The 15,842-nt window shown below is 44.1% G+C and overlaps 12 non-coding genes and 1 pseudogene across 12 annotated transcripts; all 13 read right to left on the bottom strand.

The window, feature by feature from the left end:
* Positions 1 to 518: 518 nt before the first annotated feature.
* Positions 519 to 637, bottom strand: LOC125735098 (5S ribosomal RNA). Its single transcript, XR_007394397.1, has one exon. It is a non-coding gene; the product is annotated as a 5S ribosomal RNA (ribosomal RNA).
* A 1,083-nt stretch (positions 638 to 1,720) lies between these two features.
* Positions 1,721 to 1,839, bottom strand: LOC125734338 (5S ribosomal RNA). Its single transcript, XR_007393654.1, has one exon. It is a non-coding gene; the product is annotated as a 5S ribosomal RNA (ribosomal RNA).
* Positions 1,840 to 2,920: 1,081 nt separating this feature from the next.
* Positions 2,921 to 3,039, bottom strand: LOC125735296 (5S ribosomal RNA). The gene has a single exon (XR_007394593.1). It is a non-coding gene; the product is annotated as a 5S ribosomal RNA (ribosomal RNA).
* Positions 3,040 to 4,121: 1,082 nt separating this feature from the next.
* On the bottom strand, positions 4,122 to 4,240 carry LOC125736774 (5S ribosomal RNA). The gene has a single exon (XR_007396043.1). It is a non-coding gene; the product is annotated as a 5S ribosomal RNA (ribosomal RNA).
* A 1,084-nt stretch (positions 4,241 to 5,324) lies between these two features.
* LOC125736571 (5S ribosomal RNA) lies at positions 5,325 to 5,443 on the bottom strand. Its single transcript, XR_007395848.1, has one exon. It is a non-coding gene; the product is annotated as a 5S ribosomal RNA (ribosomal RNA).
* Positions 5,444 to 6,527: 1,084 nt separating this feature from the next.
* LOC125736569 (5S ribosomal RNA) lies at positions 6,528 to 6,646 on the bottom strand. Its single transcript, XR_007395847.1, has one exon. It is a non-coding gene; the product is annotated as a 5S ribosomal RNA (ribosomal RNA).
* Positions 6,647 to 7,722: 1,076 nt separating this feature from the next.
* LOC125736463 (5S ribosomal RNA) lies at positions 7,723 to 7,841 on the bottom strand. Its single transcript, XR_007395741.1, has one exon. It is a non-coding gene; the product is annotated as a 5S ribosomal RNA (ribosomal RNA).
* A 1,078-nt stretch (positions 7,842 to 8,919) lies between these two features.
* Positions 8,920 to 9,038, bottom strand: LOC125733321 (5S ribosomal RNA). Its single transcript, XR_007392668.1, has one exon. It is a non-coding gene; the product is annotated as a 5S ribosomal RNA (ribosomal RNA).
* A 1,083-nt stretch (positions 9,039 to 10,121) lies between these two features.
* Positions 10,122 to 10,240, bottom strand: LOC125733225 (5S ribosomal RNA). Its single transcript, XR_007392577.1, has one exon. It is a non-coding gene; the product is annotated as a 5S ribosomal RNA (ribosomal RNA).
* A 1,084-nt stretch (positions 10,241 to 11,324) lies between these two features.
* On the bottom strand, positions 11,325 to 11,443 carry LOC125735690 (5S ribosomal RNA). Its single transcript, XR_007394982.1, has one exon. It is a non-coding gene; the product is annotated as a 5S ribosomal RNA (ribosomal RNA).
* A 1,079-nt stretch (positions 11,444 to 12,522) lies between these two features.
* LOC125736824 (5S ribosomal RNA) lies at positions 12,523 to 12,641 on the bottom strand. The gene has a single exon (XR_007396092.1). It is a non-coding gene; the product is annotated as a 5S ribosomal RNA (ribosomal RNA).
* Positions 12,642 to 13,718: 1,077 nt separating this feature from the next.
* On the bottom strand, positions 13,719 to 13,837 carry LOC125731291 (5S ribosomal RNA). The gene has a single exon (XR_007391577.1). It is a non-coding gene; the product is annotated as a 5S ribosomal RNA (ribosomal RNA).
* Positions 13,838 to 14,910: 1,073 nt separating this feature from the next.
* On the bottom strand, positions 14,911 to 15,029 carry LOC125731863 (5S ribosomal RNA; annotated as a pseudogene).
* Between the last annotated feature and the right edge of the window lie 813 nt (positions 15,030 to 15,842).

Raw genomic sequence — 15,842 nt, 5'->3', positions numbered from 1 at the left:
CTAATTCCTCTGTGATTCCCACTAACCTAAACATTAAGCTGGCATTGAAGGGTGTGAATTACCCCGGCCAATCTGTTCTTTTAAATACAGCTTTTAGCAAGTTTTGAAAGGAGAAGAGCAGAACTTGCTATGCCAATAATATCGAGTCTTCTGTGGCGAAGTGGTTTTTGCATAGAAAACAAAGCGGTCAGTTGAAGAGGAATAATATCAGTACTTTGTTTAAAACTGTGTGTAAAAAGCTGTCTCTTTATCATTAACAATAAGTTGTAAAACGTGAATGGGGAGTGACAGTCTTCAAGTTTGTGAGAAGATCGCGCCCTGGTGGAATAAAGGCACGAACAGCTTACAGCACCTAGAATTACCAGGAAGTATTTAGAGTAAAACGGTTTCTAAAAGCTGCCTTTATGAATGAGAGAAAAAAAAAATATATATATATAAAATAGTAAAATGGAAGGGGAGTGATAGATTTAAATTAATCGTGAAGTGGAGCGCCCCCTGTATAAAGTAAAAGTGAGAAAGGCTTACAGCACCTGGTATTCCCAGGAGGTCTCCCATCCAAGTACTAACCAGACCCTACCCTGCTTAGTTTCCAAGATCAGACGAGATCGGGCGTGTTCAGGGTGGTATGGCCGTAAGCGAGAGATGCTACCAAAAACAGCCCTTTTGCATTACACGCGTCTATACATGCCAGTTAGTCCCATTGGATCCTACTCCTGGTTTTTTTTTTTTTTTTATCTGACTCACACTGCAGCCCCACCATCCAATCGGCAGCGCCGGACCCACACCAAACATTCACCAAACTACTCAGCCGGCAGCCTACCACAATTATTCCATTCTTTCCGCATCCGCACACTTCCTTCTTTTTAACTCCTTTTCACTACCGCACAGGTTTATCGCCGCATGTCCCCCGCCGGCAAACATTACTCCTTTGCCTACTGCATGCAGGCTTCTCTTAACGACCCTCTGTTATCAACTCCGCTAACAGCCACAAAATCTCCGCCGCACGAAGCCCACTGGTAGCTGCTGAATCACATGCTTCCCCAAAACGTCGCGCTGTCAGAACACTGGGAGCTACACACACCAACAAGTCCATACTGCAGGCTGCAGCCAGAACAATTTTCTACATTCAAACATCGACGGCCTCTTCTCTCTAAAAATTCACCAGACCGCTTCTACCACCAGCAAAGAAGTTTCCATCCCTAATTCCTCTGTGATTCCCACTAACCTAAACATTAAGCTGGCATTGAAGGGTGTGAATTACCCCGGCCAATCTGTTCTTTTAAATACAGCTTTTAGCAAGTTTTGAAAGGAGAAGAGCAGAACTTGCTATGCCAATAATATCGAGTCTTCTGTGGCGAAGTGGTTTTTGCATAGAAAACAAAGCGGTCAGTTGAAGAGGAATAATATCAGTACTTTGTTTAAAACTGTGTGTAAAAAGCTGTCTCTTTATCATTAACAATAAGTTGTAAAACGTGAATGGGGAGTGACAGTCTTCAAGTTTGTGAGAAGATCGCGCCCTGGTGGAATAAAGGCACGAACAGCTTACAGCACCTAGAATTACCAGGAAGTATTTAGAGTAAAACGGTTTCTAAAAGCTGCCTTTATGAATGAGAGAAAAAAAAATATATATATATATATAAAATAGTAAAATGGAAGGCGAGTGATAGATTTAAATTAATCGTGAAGTGGAGCGCCCCCTGTATAAAGTAAAAGTGAGAAAAGCTTACAGCACCAGGTATTCCCAAGTGGTCTCCCATCCAAGTACTAACCAGACCCTAACCTGCTTAGCTTCCGAGATCAGACGAGATCGGGCGTGTTCAGGGTGGTATGGCCGTAAGCGAGAGATGCTACCAAAAACAGCCTTTTTGCATTACACGCGTCTATACATGCCAGTTAGTCCCATTGGATCCTACTCCTGGTTTTTTTTTTTTTTTTATCTGACTCACACTGCAGCACCACCATCCAATCGGCAGCGCCGGACCCACACCAAACATTCACCAAACTACTCAGCCAGCAGCCTACCACAATTATTCCATTCTTTCCGCATCCGCACACTTCCTTCTTTTTAACTCCTTTTCACTACCGCACAGGTTAATCGCCGCACGTCCCCCGCCGGCAAACATTACTCCTTTGCCTACTGCATGCAGGCTTCTCTTAACGACCCTCTGTTATCAACTCCGCTAACAGCCACAAAATCTCCGCCGCACGAAGCCCACTGGTAGCTGCTGAATCACATGCTTCCCCAAAACGTCACGCTGTCAGAACACTGGGAGCTACACACACCAACAAGTCCATACTGCAGGCTGCAGCCAGAACAATTTTCTACATTCAAACATCGACGGCCTCTTCTCTCTAAAAATTCACCAGACCGCTTCTACCACCAGCAAAGAAGTTTCCATCCCTAATTCGTCTGTGACTCCCACTAACCTAAACATTAAGCTGGCATTGAAGGGTGTGAATTACCCCGGCCAATCTGTTCTTTTAAATACAGCTTTTAGCAAGTTTTGAAAGGAGAAGAGCAGAACTTGCTATGCCAATAATATCGAGTCTTCTGTGGCGAAGTGGTTTTTGCATAGAAAACAAAGCGGTCAGTTGAAGAGGAATAATATCAGTACTTTGTTTAAAACTGTGTGTAAAAAGCTGTCTCTTTATCATTAACAATAAGTTGTAAAACGTGAATGGGGAGTGACAGTCTTCAAGTTTGTGAGAAGATCGCGCCCTGGTGGAATAAAGCCACGAACAGCTTACAGCACCTTGAATTACCAGGAAGTATTTAGAGTAAAACGGTGTGTAAAAGCTACCTTCATGAATGAGAGAAAAAAATATATATATATATATAAAATAGTAAAATGGAAGGGGAGTGATAGATTTAAATTAATCGTGAAGTGGAGCGCCCCCTGTATAAAGTAAAAGTGAGAAAAGCTTACAGCACCTGGTATTCCCAGGTGGTCTTCCATTCAAGTACTAACCAGACCCTACCCTGCTTAGCTTCCGAGATCAGACGAGATCGGGCGTGTTCAGGGTGGTATGGCCGTAAGTGAGAGATGCTACCAAAAACAGCCCTTTTGCATTACACGCGTCTATACATGCCAGTTAGTCCCATTGGAACCTACTCCTGTTTTTTTTTTTTTTTTATCTGACTCACACTGCAGCACCACCATCCAATCGGCAGCGCCGGACCCACACCAAACATTCACCAAACTACTCAGCCAGCAGCCTACCACAATTATTCCATTCTTTCCGCATCCGCACACTTCCTTCTTTTTAACTCCTTTTCACTACCGCACAGGTTAATCGCCGCACGTCCCCCGCCGGCAAACATTACTCCTTTGCCTACTGCATGCAGGCTTCTCTTAACGACCCTCTGTTATCAACTCCGCTAACAGCCACAAAATCTCCGCCGCACGAAGCCCACTGGTAGCTGCTGAATCACATGCTTCCCCAAAACGTCACGCTGTCAGAACACTGGGAGCTACACACACCAACAAGTCCATACTGCAGGCTGCAGCCAGAACAATTTTCTACATTCAAACATCGACGGCCTCTTCTCTCTAAAAATTCACCAGACCGCTTCTACCACCAGCAAAGAAGTTTCCATCCCTAATTCCTCTGTGACTCCCACTAACCTAAACATTAAGCTGGCATTGAAGGGTGTGAATTACCCCGGCCAATCTGTTCTTTTAAATACAGCTTTTAGCAAGTTTTGAAAGGAGAAGAGCAGAACTTGCTATGCCAATAATATCGAGTCTTCTGTGGCGAAGTGGTTTTTGCATAGAAAACAAAGCGGTCAGTTGAAGAGGAATAATATCAGTACTTTGTTTAAAACTGTGTGTAAAAAGCTGTCTCTTTATCATTAACAATAAGTTGTAAAACGTGAATGGGGAGTGACAGTCTTCAAGTTTGTGAGAAGATCGCGCCCTGGTGGAATAAAGCCACGAACAGCTTACAGCACCTTGAATTACCAGGAAGTATTTTGAGTAAAACGGTGTGTAAAAGCTACCTTTATGAATGAGAGAAAAAAAAATATATATATATATATAAAATAGTAAAATGGAAGGGGAGTGATAGATTTAAATTAATCGTGAAGTGGAGCGCCCCCTGTATAAAGTAAAAGTGAGAAAAGCTTACAGGACCTGGTATTCCCAGGTGGTCTCCCATCCAAGTACTAACCAGACCCTACCCTGCTTAGCTTCCGAGATCAGACGAGATCAGGCGTGTTTAGGGTGGTATGGCCGTAAGCGAGAGATGCTACCAAAAACAGCCCTTTTGCATTACACGCCTCTATACATGCCAGTTGGTCCCATTGGATCCTACTAATGTTCTTTTTTTTTTTTTATCTGACTCACACTGCAGCCCCACCATCCAATCGGCAGCGCCGGACCCACACCAAACATTCACCAAACTACTCAGCCAGCAGCCTACCACAATTATTCCATTCTTTCCGCATCCGCACACTTCCTTCTTTTTAACTCCTTTTCACTACCGCACAGGTTAATCGCCGCACGTCCCCCGCCGGCAAACATTACTCCTTTGCCTACTGCATGCAGGCTTCTCTTAACGACCCTCTGTTATCAACTCCGCTAACAGCCACAAAATCTCCGCCGCACGAAACCCACTGGTAGCTGCTGAATCACATGCTTCCCCAAAACGTCACGCTGTCAGAACACTGGGAGCTACACACACCAACAAGTCTATACTGCAGGCTGCAGCCAGAACAATTTTCTACATTCAAACATCGACGGCCTCTTCTCTCTAAAAATTCACCAGACCGCTTCTACCACCAGCAAAGAAGTTTCCATCCCTAATTCCTCTGTGACTCCCACTAACCTAAACATTAAGCTGGCATTGAAGGGTGTGAATTACCCCGGCCAATCTGTTCTTTTAAATATAGCTTTTAGCAAGTTTTGAAAGGAGAAGAGCAGAACTTGCTATGCCAATAATATCGAGTCTTCTGTGGCGAAGTGGTTTTTGCATAGAAAACAAAGCGGTCAGTTGAAGAGGAATAATATCAGTACTTTGTTTAAAACTGTGTGTAAAAAGCTGTCTCTTTATCATTAACAATAAGTTGTAAAATGTGAATGGGGAGTGACAGTCTTCAAGTTTGTGAGAAGATCGCGCCCTGGTGGAATAAAGCCACGAACAGCTTACAGCACCTTGAATTACCAGGAAGTATTTTGAGTAAAACGGTGTGTAAAAGCTACCTTTATGAATGAGAGAAAAAAAAAAATATATATATATATATAAAATAGTAAAATGGAAGGGGAGTGATAGATTTAAATTAATCGTGAAGTGGAGCGCCCCCCGTTTAAAGTAAAAGTGAGAAAAGCTTACAGCACCTGGTATTCCCAGGTGGTCTCCCATCCAAGTACTAACCAGACCCTACGCTGCTTAGCTTCCGAGATCAGACGAGATCAGGCGTGTTTAGGGTGGTATGGCCGTAAGCGAGAGATGCTACCAAAAACAGCCCTTTTGCATTACACGCCTCTATACATGCCAGTTGGTCCCATTGGATCCTACTAATGTTCTTTTTTTTTTTTTATCTGACTCACACTGCAGCCCCACCATCCAATCGGCAGCGCCGGACCCACACCAAACATTCACCAAACTACTCAGCCAGCAGCCTACCACAATTATTCCATTCTTTCCGCATCCGCACACTTCCTTCTTTTTAACTCCTTTTCACTACCGCACAGGTTAATCGCCGCACGTCCCCCGCCGGCAAACATTACTCCTTTGCCTACTGCATGCAGGCTTCTCTTAACGACCCTCTGTTATCAACTCCGCTAACAGCCACAAAATCTCCGCCGCACGAAACCCACTGGTAGCTGCTGAATCACATGCTTCCCCAAAACGTCACGCTGTCAGAACACTGGGAGCTACACACACCAACAAGTCTATACTGCAGGCTGCAGCCAGAACAATTTTCTACATTCAAACATCGACGGCCTCTTCTCTCTAAAAATTCACCAGACCGCTTCTACCACCAGCAAAGAAGTTTCCATCCCTAATTCCTCTGTGACTCCCACTAACCTAAACATTAAGCTGGCATTGAAGGGTGTGAATTACCCCGGCCAATCTGTTCTTTTAAATACAGCTTTTAGCAAGTTTTGAAAGGAGAAGAGCAGAACTTGCTATGCCAATAATATCGAGTCTTCTGTGGCGAAGTGGTTTTTGCATAGAAAACAAAGCGGTCAGTTGAAGAGGAATAATATCAGTACTTTGTTTAAAACTGTGTGTAAAAAGCTGTCTCTTTATCATTAACAATAAGTTGTAAAATGTGAATGGGGAGTGACAGTCTTCAAGTTTGTGAGAAGATCGCGCCCTGGTGGAATAAAGCCACGAACAGCTTACAGCACCTTGAATTACCAGGAAGTATTTTGAGTAAAACGGTGTGTAAAAGCTACCTTTATGAATGAGAGAAAAAAAAAAATATATATATATATATAAAATAGTAAAATGGAAGGGGAGTGATAGATTTAAATTAATCGTGAAGTGGAGCGCCCCCCGTTTAAAGTAAAAGTGAGAAAAGCTTACAGCACCTGGTATTCCCAGGTGGTCTCCCATCCAAGTACTAACCAGACCCTACGCTGCTTAGCTTCCGAGATCAGACGAGATCAGGCGTGTTTAGGGTGGTATGGCCGTAAGCGAGAGATGCTACCAAAAACAGCCCTTTTGCATTACACGCCTCTATACATGCCAGTTGGTCCCATTGGATCCTACTAATGTTCTTTTTTTTTTTTTATCTGACTCACACTGCAGCCCCACCATCCAATCGGCAGCGCCGGACCCACACCAAACATTCACCAAACTACTCAGCCAGCAGCCTACCACAATTATTCCATTCTTTCCGCATCCGCACACTTCCTTCTTTTTAACTCCTTTTCACTACCGCACAGGTTAATCGCCGCACGTCCCCCGCCGGCAAACATTACTCCTTTGCCTACTGCATGCAGGCTTCTCTTAACGACCCTCTGTTATCAACTCCGCTAACAGCCACAAAATCTCCACCGCACGGAACCCACTGGTAGCTGCTGAATCACATGCTTCCCCAAAACGTCACGCTGTCAGAACACTGGGAGCTACACACACCAACAAGTCTATACTGCAGGCTGCAGCCAGAACAATTTTCTACATTCAAACATCGACGGCCTCTTCTCTCTAAAAATTCACCAGACCGCTTCTACCACCAGCAAAGAAGTTTCCATCCCTAATTCCTCTGTGACTCCCACTAACCTAAACATTAAGCTGGCATTGAAGGGTGTGAATTACCCCGGCCAATCTGTTCTTTTAAATACAGCTTTTAGCAAGTTTTGAAAGGAGAAGAGCAGAACTTGCTATGCCAATAATATCGAGTCTTCTGTGGCGAAGTGGTTTTTGCATAGAAAACAAAGCGGTCAGTTGAAGAGGAATAATATCAGTACTTTGTTTAAAACTGTGTGTAAAAAGCTGTCTCTTTATCATTAACAATAAGTTGTAAAACGTGAATGGGGAGTGACAGTCTTCAAGTTTGTGAGAAGATCGCGCCCTGGTGGAATAAAGGCACGAACAGCTTACAGCACCTAGAATTACCAGGAAGTATTTAGAGTAAAACGGTGTGTAAAAGCTACCTTTATGAATGAGAGAAAAATATATATATATATAAAATAGTAAAATGGAAGGGGAGTGATAGATTTAAATTAATCGTGAAGTGGAGCGCCCCCTGTATAAAGTAAAAGTGAGAAAAGCTTACAGCACCTGGTATTCCCAGGAGGTCTCCCATCCAAGTACTAACCAGACCCTACCCTGCTTGGCTTCTGAGATCAGACAAGATCGGGCGTGTTCAGGGTGGTATGGCCGTAAGCGAGAGATGCTACTAAAAACAGCCCTTTTGCATTACACGCCTCTATACATGCCAGTTGGTCCCATTGGATCCTACTAATGTTCTTTCTTTTTTTTTTATCTGACTCACACTGCAGCCCCACCATCCAATCGGCAGCGCCGGACCCACACCAAACATTCACCAAACTACTCAGCCGGCAGCCTACCACAATTATTCCATTCTTTCCGCATCCGCACACTTCCTTCTTTTTAACTCCTTTTCACTACCGCACAGGTTAATCGCCGCACGTCCCCCGCCGGCAAACATTACTCCTTTGCCTACTGCATGCAGGCTTCTCTTAACGACCCTCTGTTATCAACTCCGCTAACAGCCACAAAATCTCCGCCGCACGAAGCCCACTGGTAGCTGCTGAATCACATGCTTCCCCAAAACGTCGCGCTGTCAGAACACTGGGAGCTACACACACCAACAAGTCCATACTGCAGGCTGCAGCCAGAACAATTTTCTACATTCAAACATCGACGGCCTCTTCTCTCTAAAAATTCACCAGACCGCTTCTACCACCAGCAAAGAAGTTTCCATCCCTAATTCCTCTGTGATTCCCACTAACCTAAACATTAAGCTGGCATTGAAGGGTGTGAATTACCCCGGCCAACCTGTTCTTTTAAATACAGCTTTTAGCAAGTTTTGAAAGGAGAAGAGCAGAACTTGCTATGCCAATAATATCGAGTCTTCTGTGGCGAAGTGGTTTTTGCATAGAAAACAAAGCGGTCAGTTGAAGAGGAATAATATCAGTACTTTGTTTAAAACTGTGTGTAAAAAGCTGTCTCTTTATCATTAACAATAAGTTGTAAAATGTGAATGGGGAGTGACAGTCTTCAAGTTTGTGAGAAGATCGCGCCCTGGTGGAATAAAGGCACGAACAGCTTACAGCACCTAGAATTACCAGGAAGTATTTAGAGTAAAACGGTTTCTAAAAGCTGCCTTTATGAATGAGAGAAAAAAAATATATATATATAAAATAGTAAAATGGAAGGGGAGTGATAGATTTAAATTAATCGTGAAGTGGAGCGCCCACTGTATAAAGTAAAAGTGAGAAAAGCTTACAGCACCTGGTATTCCCAGGTGGTCTCCCATCCAAGTACTAACCAGACCCTACCCTGCTTAGCTTCCGAGATCAGACGAGATCGGGCGTGTTCAGGGTGGTATGGCCGTAAGTGAGAGATGCTACCAAAAACAGCCCTTTTGCATTACACGCGTCTATACATGCCAGTTAGTCCCATTGGATCCTACTCCTGGTTTTTTTTTTTTTTTATCTGACTCACACTGCAGCACCACCATCCAATCGGCAGCGCCGGACCCACACCAAACATTCACCAAACTACTCAGCCAGCAGCCTACCACAATTATTCCATTCTTTCCGCATCCCCACACTTCCTTCTTTTTAACTCCTTTTCACTACCGCACAGGTTAATCGCCGCACGTCCCCCGCCGGCAAACATTACTCCTTTGCCTACTGCATGCAGGCTTCTCTTAACGACCCTCTGTTATCAACTCCGCTAACAGCCACAAAATCTCCGCCGCACGAAGCCCACTGGTAGCTGCTGAATCACATGCTTCCCCAAAACGTCACGCTGTCAGAACACTGGGAGCTACACACACCAACAAGTCCATACTGCAGGCTGCAGCCAGAACAATTTTCTACATTCAAACATCGACGGCCTCTTCTCTCTAAAAATTCACCAGACCGCTTCTACCACCAGCAAAGAAGTTTCCATCCCTAATTCCTCTGTGACTCCCACTAACCTAAACATTAAGCTGGCATTGAAGGGTGTGAATTACCCCGGCCAATCTGTTCTTTTAAATACAGCTTTTAGCAAGTTTTGAAAGGAGAAGAGCAGAACTTGCTATGCCAATAATATCGAGTCTTCTGTGGCGAAGTGGTTTTTGCATAGAAAACAAAGCGGTCAGTTGAAGAGGAATAATATCAGTACTTTGTTTAAAACTGTGTGTAAAAAGCTGTCTCTTTATAATTAACAATAAGTTGTAAAACGTGAATGGGGAGTGACAGTCTTCAAGTTTGTGAGAAGATCGCGCCCTGGTGGAATAAAGCCACGAACAGCTTACAGCACCTTGAATTACCAGGAAGTATTTAGAGTAAAACGGTGTGTAAAAGCTACCTTTATGAATGAGAGAAAAAAAAAAAATATATATATATATAAAATAGTAAAATGGAAGGGGAGTGATAGATTTAAATTAATCGTGAATTGGAGCGCCCCCCGTTTAAAGTAAAAGTGAGAAAAGCTTACAGCACCTGGTATTCCCAGGTGGTCTCCCATCCAAGTACTAACCAGACCCTACCCTGCTTAGCTTCCGAGATCAGACGAGATCAGGCGTGTTCAGGGTGGTATGGCCGTAAGCGAGAGATGCTATCAAAAACAGCCCTTTTGCATTACACGCCTCTATACATGCCAGTTGGTCCCATTGGATCCTACTAATGTTGTTTTTTTTTTTTTATCTGACTCACACTGCAGCCCCACCATCCAATCGGCAGCGCCGGACCCACACCAAACATTCACCAAACTACTCAGCCAGCAGCCTACCACAATTATTCCATTCTTTCCGCATCCGCACACTTCCTTCTTTTTAACTCCTTTTCACTACCGCACAGGTTAATCGCCGCACGTCCCCCGCCGGCAAACATTACTCCTTTGCCTACTGCATGCAGGCTTCTCTTAACGACCCTCTGTTATCAACTCCGCTAACAGCCACAAAATCTCCGCCGCACGAAACCCACTGGTAGCTGCTGAATCACATGCTTCCCCAAAACGTCACGCTGTCAGAACACTGGGAGCTACACACACCAACAAGTCTATACTGCAGGCTGCAGCCAGAACAATTTTCTACATTCAAACATCGACGGCCTCTTCTCTCTAAAAATTCACCAGACCGCTTCTACCACCAGCAAAGAAGTTTCCATCCCTAATTCCTCTGTGACTCCCACTAACCTAAACATTAAGCTGGCATTGAAGGGTGTGAATTACCCCGGCCAATCTGTTCTTTTAAATACAGCTTTTAGCAAGTTTTGAAAGGAGAAGAGCAGAACTTGCTATGCCAATAAAATCGAGTCTTCTGTGGCGAAGTGGTTTTTGCATAGAAAACAAAGCGGTCAGTTGAAGAGGAATAATATCAGTACTTTGTTTAAAACTGTGTGTAAAAAGCTGTCTCTTTATCATTAACAATAAGTTGTAAAACGTGAATGGGGAGTGACAGTCTTCAAGTTTGTGAGAAGATCGCGCCCTGGTGGAATAAAGGCACGAACAGCTTACAGCACCTAGAATTACCAGGAAGTATTTAGAGTAAAACGGTTTCTAAAAGCTGCCTTTATGAATGAGAGAAAAAAAAAAATATATATATATATATAAAATAGTAAAATGGAAGGGGAGTGATAGATTTAAATTAATCGTGAAGTGGAGCGCCCCCTGTATAAAGTAAAAGTGAGAAAAGTTTACAGCACCAGGTATTCCCAGATGGTCTCCCATCCAAGTATTAACCAGACCCTACCCTGCTTAGCTTCCGAGATCAGACGAGATCGGGCGTGTTCAGGGTGGTATGGCCGTAAGCGAGAGATGCTACCAAAAACAGCCCTTTTGCATTACACGCGTCTATACATGCCAGTTAGTCCCATTGGATCCTACTCCTGGTTTTTTTTTTTTTTTTTATCTGACTCACACTGCAGCCCCACCATCCAATCGGCAGCGCCGGACCCACACCAAACATTCACCAAACTACTCAGCCGGCAGCCTACCACAATTATTCCATTCTTTCCGCATCCGCACACTTCCTTCTTTTTAACTCCTTTTCACTACCGCACAGGTTAATCGCCGCACGTCCCCCGCCGGCAAACATTACTCCTTTGCCTACTGCATGCAGGCTTCTCTTAACGACCCTCTGTTATCAACTCCGCTAACAGCCACAAAATCTCCGCCGCACGAAGCCCACTGGTAGCTGCTGAATCACATGCTTCCCCAAAACGTCGCGCTGTCAGAACACTGGGAGCTACACACACCAACAAGTCCATACTGCAGGCTGCAGCCAGAACAATTTTCTACATTCAAACATCGACGGCCTCTTCTCTCTAAAAATTCACCAGACCGCTTCTACCACCAGCAAAGAAGTTTCCATCCCTAATTCCTCTGTGATTCCCACTAACCTAAACATTAAGCTGGCATTGAAGGGTGTGAATTACCCGGCCAATCTGTTCTTTTAAATACAGCTTTTAGCAAGTTTTGAAAGGAGAAGAGCAGAGCTTGCTATGCCAATAATATCGAGTCTTCTGTGGCGAAGTGGTTTTTGCATAGAAAACAAAGCGGTCAGTTGAAGAGGAATAATATCAGTACTTTGTTTAAAACTGTGTGTAAAAAGCTGTCTCTTTATCATTAACAATAAGTTGTAAAACGTGAATGGGGAGTGACAGTCTTCAAGTTTGTGAGAAGATCGCGCCCTGGTGGAATAAAGGCACGAACAGCTTACAGCACCTAGAATTACCAGGAAGTATTTAGAGTAAAACGGTTTCTAAAAGCTGCCTTTATGAATGAGAGAAAAAAAAATATATATATATAAAATAGTAAAATGGAAGGGGAGTGATAGATTTAAATTAATCGTGAAGTGGAGCGCCCCCTGTATAAAGTAAAAGTGAGAAAAGCTTACAGCACCTGGTATTCCCAGGTGGTCTTCCATCCAAGTACTAACCAGACCCTAGCCTGCTTAGCTTCCGAGATCAGACCAGATCGGGCGCGTTCAGGGTGGTATGGCCGTAAGCGAGTGATGCTACCAAAAATATTCCTTTTGCATTACACGCGTCTATACATGCCAGTTAGTCCCATTGGATCCTACTCCTGTTTTTTTTTTTTTTTTTTATCTGACTCACACTGCAGCACCACCATCCAATCGGCAGTGCCGGAACCACACCAAACATTCACCAAACTACTCAGCCGGCAGCCTACCACAATTATTCCATTCTTTCCGCATCCGCACACTTCCTTCTCTTTAACTCCTTTTCACTACCGCACAGGTTAATCGCCGCACGTCCCCCGCCGGCAAACATTACTCCTTTGCCTACCCCATGCAGGCTTCTCTTAACGACCCTCTGTAATCAACTCCGCTAACAGCCACAAAATCTCTGCCGCACGAAGCCCACTGGTAGCTGCTGAATCACATGCTTCCCCAAAACGTCGTGCTGTCAGAACACTGGGAGCTACACACACCAACAAGTCCATACTGCAGGCTGCAGCCAGAACAATTTTCTACATTCAAACATCGACGGCCTCTTCTCTCTAAAAATTCACCAGACCACTTCTACCACCAGCAAAGAAGTTTCCATCCCTAATTCCTCTGTGATTCCCACTAACCTAAACATTAAGCTGGCATTGAAGGGTGTGAATTACCCCGGCCAATCTGTTCTTTTAAATACAGCTTTTAGTAAGTTTTGAAAGGAGAAGAGCAGAACTTGCTATGCCAATAATATCGAGTCTTCTGTGGCGAAGTGGTTTTGGCATAGAAAACAAAGCGGTCAGTTGAAGAGGAATAATATCAGTACTTTGTTTAAAACTGTGTGTAAAAAGCTGTCTCTTTATCATTAACAATAAGTTGTAAAACGTGAATGGGGAGTGACAGTCTTCAAGTTTGTGAGAAGATCGCGCCCTGGTGGAATAAAGCCACGAACAGCTTACAGCACCTAGAATTACCAGGAAGTATTTAGAGTAAAACGGTTTCTATAAGCTGGCTTTATGAAAGAGAGAAAAAAAATATATATATAAAATAGTAAAATGGAAGGGGAGTGATAGATTTAAATTAATCGTGAAGTGGAGCGCCCCCTGTATAAAGTAAAAGTGAGAAAAGCTTACAGCACCTGGTATTCCCAGGAGGTCTCCCATCCAAGTACTAACCAGACCCTACCCTGATTGGCTTCCGAGATCAGATGAGATCAGGCGTGTTCAGGCGGGCATGGCCATAAGCGAGAGATGCTACCAAAAACAGCCCTTTTGCATTACACGCCTCTATACATGCCAGTTGGTCCCATTGGATCCTACTAATGTTTTTTTTTTTTTTGTCTGACTCACACTGCAGCCCCACCATCCAATCGGCAACGCCGGACCCACACCAAACATTCACCAAACTACTCAGCCGGCAGCCTACCACAATTATTCCATTCTTTCCGCATCCGCACACTTCCTTCTTTTTAACTCCTTTTCACTACCGCACAAGTTAATCGCCGCACGTCCCCCGCCGGCAAACATTACTCCTTTGCCTACTGCATGCAGGCTTCTCTTAACGACCCTCTGTTATCAACTCCGCTAACAGCCACAAAATCTCCGCCGCACGAAGCCCACTGGTAGCTGCTGAATCACATGCTTCCCCAAAACGTCGCGCTGTCAGAACACTGGGAGCTACACACACCAACAAGTCCATACTGCAGGCTACAGCCAGAACAATTTTCTACATTCAAACATCGACGGCCTCTTCTCTCTAAAAATTCACCAGACCGCTTCTACCACCAGCAAAGAAGTTTCCATCCCTAATTCCTCTGTGATTCCCACTAACCTAAACATTAAGCTGGCATTGAAGGGTGTGAATTACCCCGGCCAATCTGTTCTTTTAAATACAGCTTTTAGTAAGTTTTGAAAGGAGAAGAGCAGAACTTGCTATGCCAATAATATCGAGTCTTCTGTGGCGAAGTGGTTTTTGCATAGAAAACAAAGCGGTCAGTTGAAGAGGAATAATATCAGTACTTTGTTTAAAACTGTGTGTAAAAAGCTGTCTCTTTATCATTAACAATAAGTTGTAAAACGTGAATGGGGAGTGACAGTCTTCAAGTTTGTGAGAAGATCGCGCCCTGGTGGAATAAAGGCACGAACAGCTTACAGCACCTAGAATTACCAGGAAGTATTTAGAGTAAAACGGTTTCTATAAGCTGGCTTTATGAAAGAGAGAAAAAAAAAATATATATAAAATAGTAAAATGGAAGGGGAGTGCTAGATTTAAATTAATCGTGAAGTGGAGCGCCCCCTGTATAAAGTAAAAGTGAGAAAAGCTTACAGCACCTGGTATTCCCAGGAGGTCTCCCATCCAAGTACTAATCAGACCCTACGCTGATTGGCTTCCGAGATCAGATGAGATCAGGCGTGTTCAGGCGGGCATGGCCATAAGCGAGAGATGCTACCAAAAACAGCCCTTTTGCATTACACGCCTCTATACATGCCAGTTGGTCCCATTGGATCCTACTAATGTTTTTTTTTTTTTTTTATCTGACTCACACTGCAGCCCCACCATCCAATCGGCAGCGCCGGACCCACACCAAACATTCACCAAACTACTCAGCCAGCAGCCTACCACAATTATTCCATTCTTTCCGCATCCGCACACTTCCTTCTTTTTAACTCCTTTTCACTACCGCACAGGTTAATCGCCGCACGTCCCCCGCCGGCAAACATTACTCCTTTGCCTACTGCATGCAGGCTTCTCTTAACGACCCTCTGTTATCAACTCCGCTAACAGCCACAAAATCTCCGCCGCACGAAGCCCACTGGTAGCTGCTGAATCACATGCTTCCCCAAAACGTCGCGCTGTCAGAACACTGGGAGCTACACACACCAACAAGTCCATACTGCAGGCTACAGCCAGAACAATTTTCTACATTCAAACATCGACGGCCTCTTCTCTCTAAAAATTCACCAGACCGCTTCTACCACCAGCAAAGAAGTTTCCATCCCTAATTCCTCTGTGATTCCCACTAACCTAAACATTAAGCTGGCATTGAAGGGTGTGAATTACCCCGGCCAATCTGTTCTTTTAAATACAGCTTTTAGCAAGTTTTGAAAGGAGAAGAGCAGAACTTGCTATGCCAATAATATCGAGTCTTCTGTGGCGAAGTGGTTTTTGCATAGAAAACAAAGCGGTCAGTTGAAGAGGAATAATATCAGTACTTTGTTTAAAACTGTGTGTAAAAAGCTGTCTCTTTATC

The sequence above is a fragment of the Brienomyrus brachyistius genome, chromosome 2 (genome assembly GCF_023856365.1).
Source record: "Brienomyrus brachyistius isolate T26 chromosome 2, BBRACH_0.4, whole genome shotgun sequence".
NCBI classification, from domain to species: domain Eukaryota; kingdom Metazoa; phylum Chordata; class Actinopteri; order Osteoglossiformes; family Mormyridae; genus Brienomyrus; species Brienomyrus brachyistius.
The sequence above is the reverse complement of the archived record's forward strand: the minus strand, read 5'-3'. Positions and strand labels throughout refer to the sequence as shown.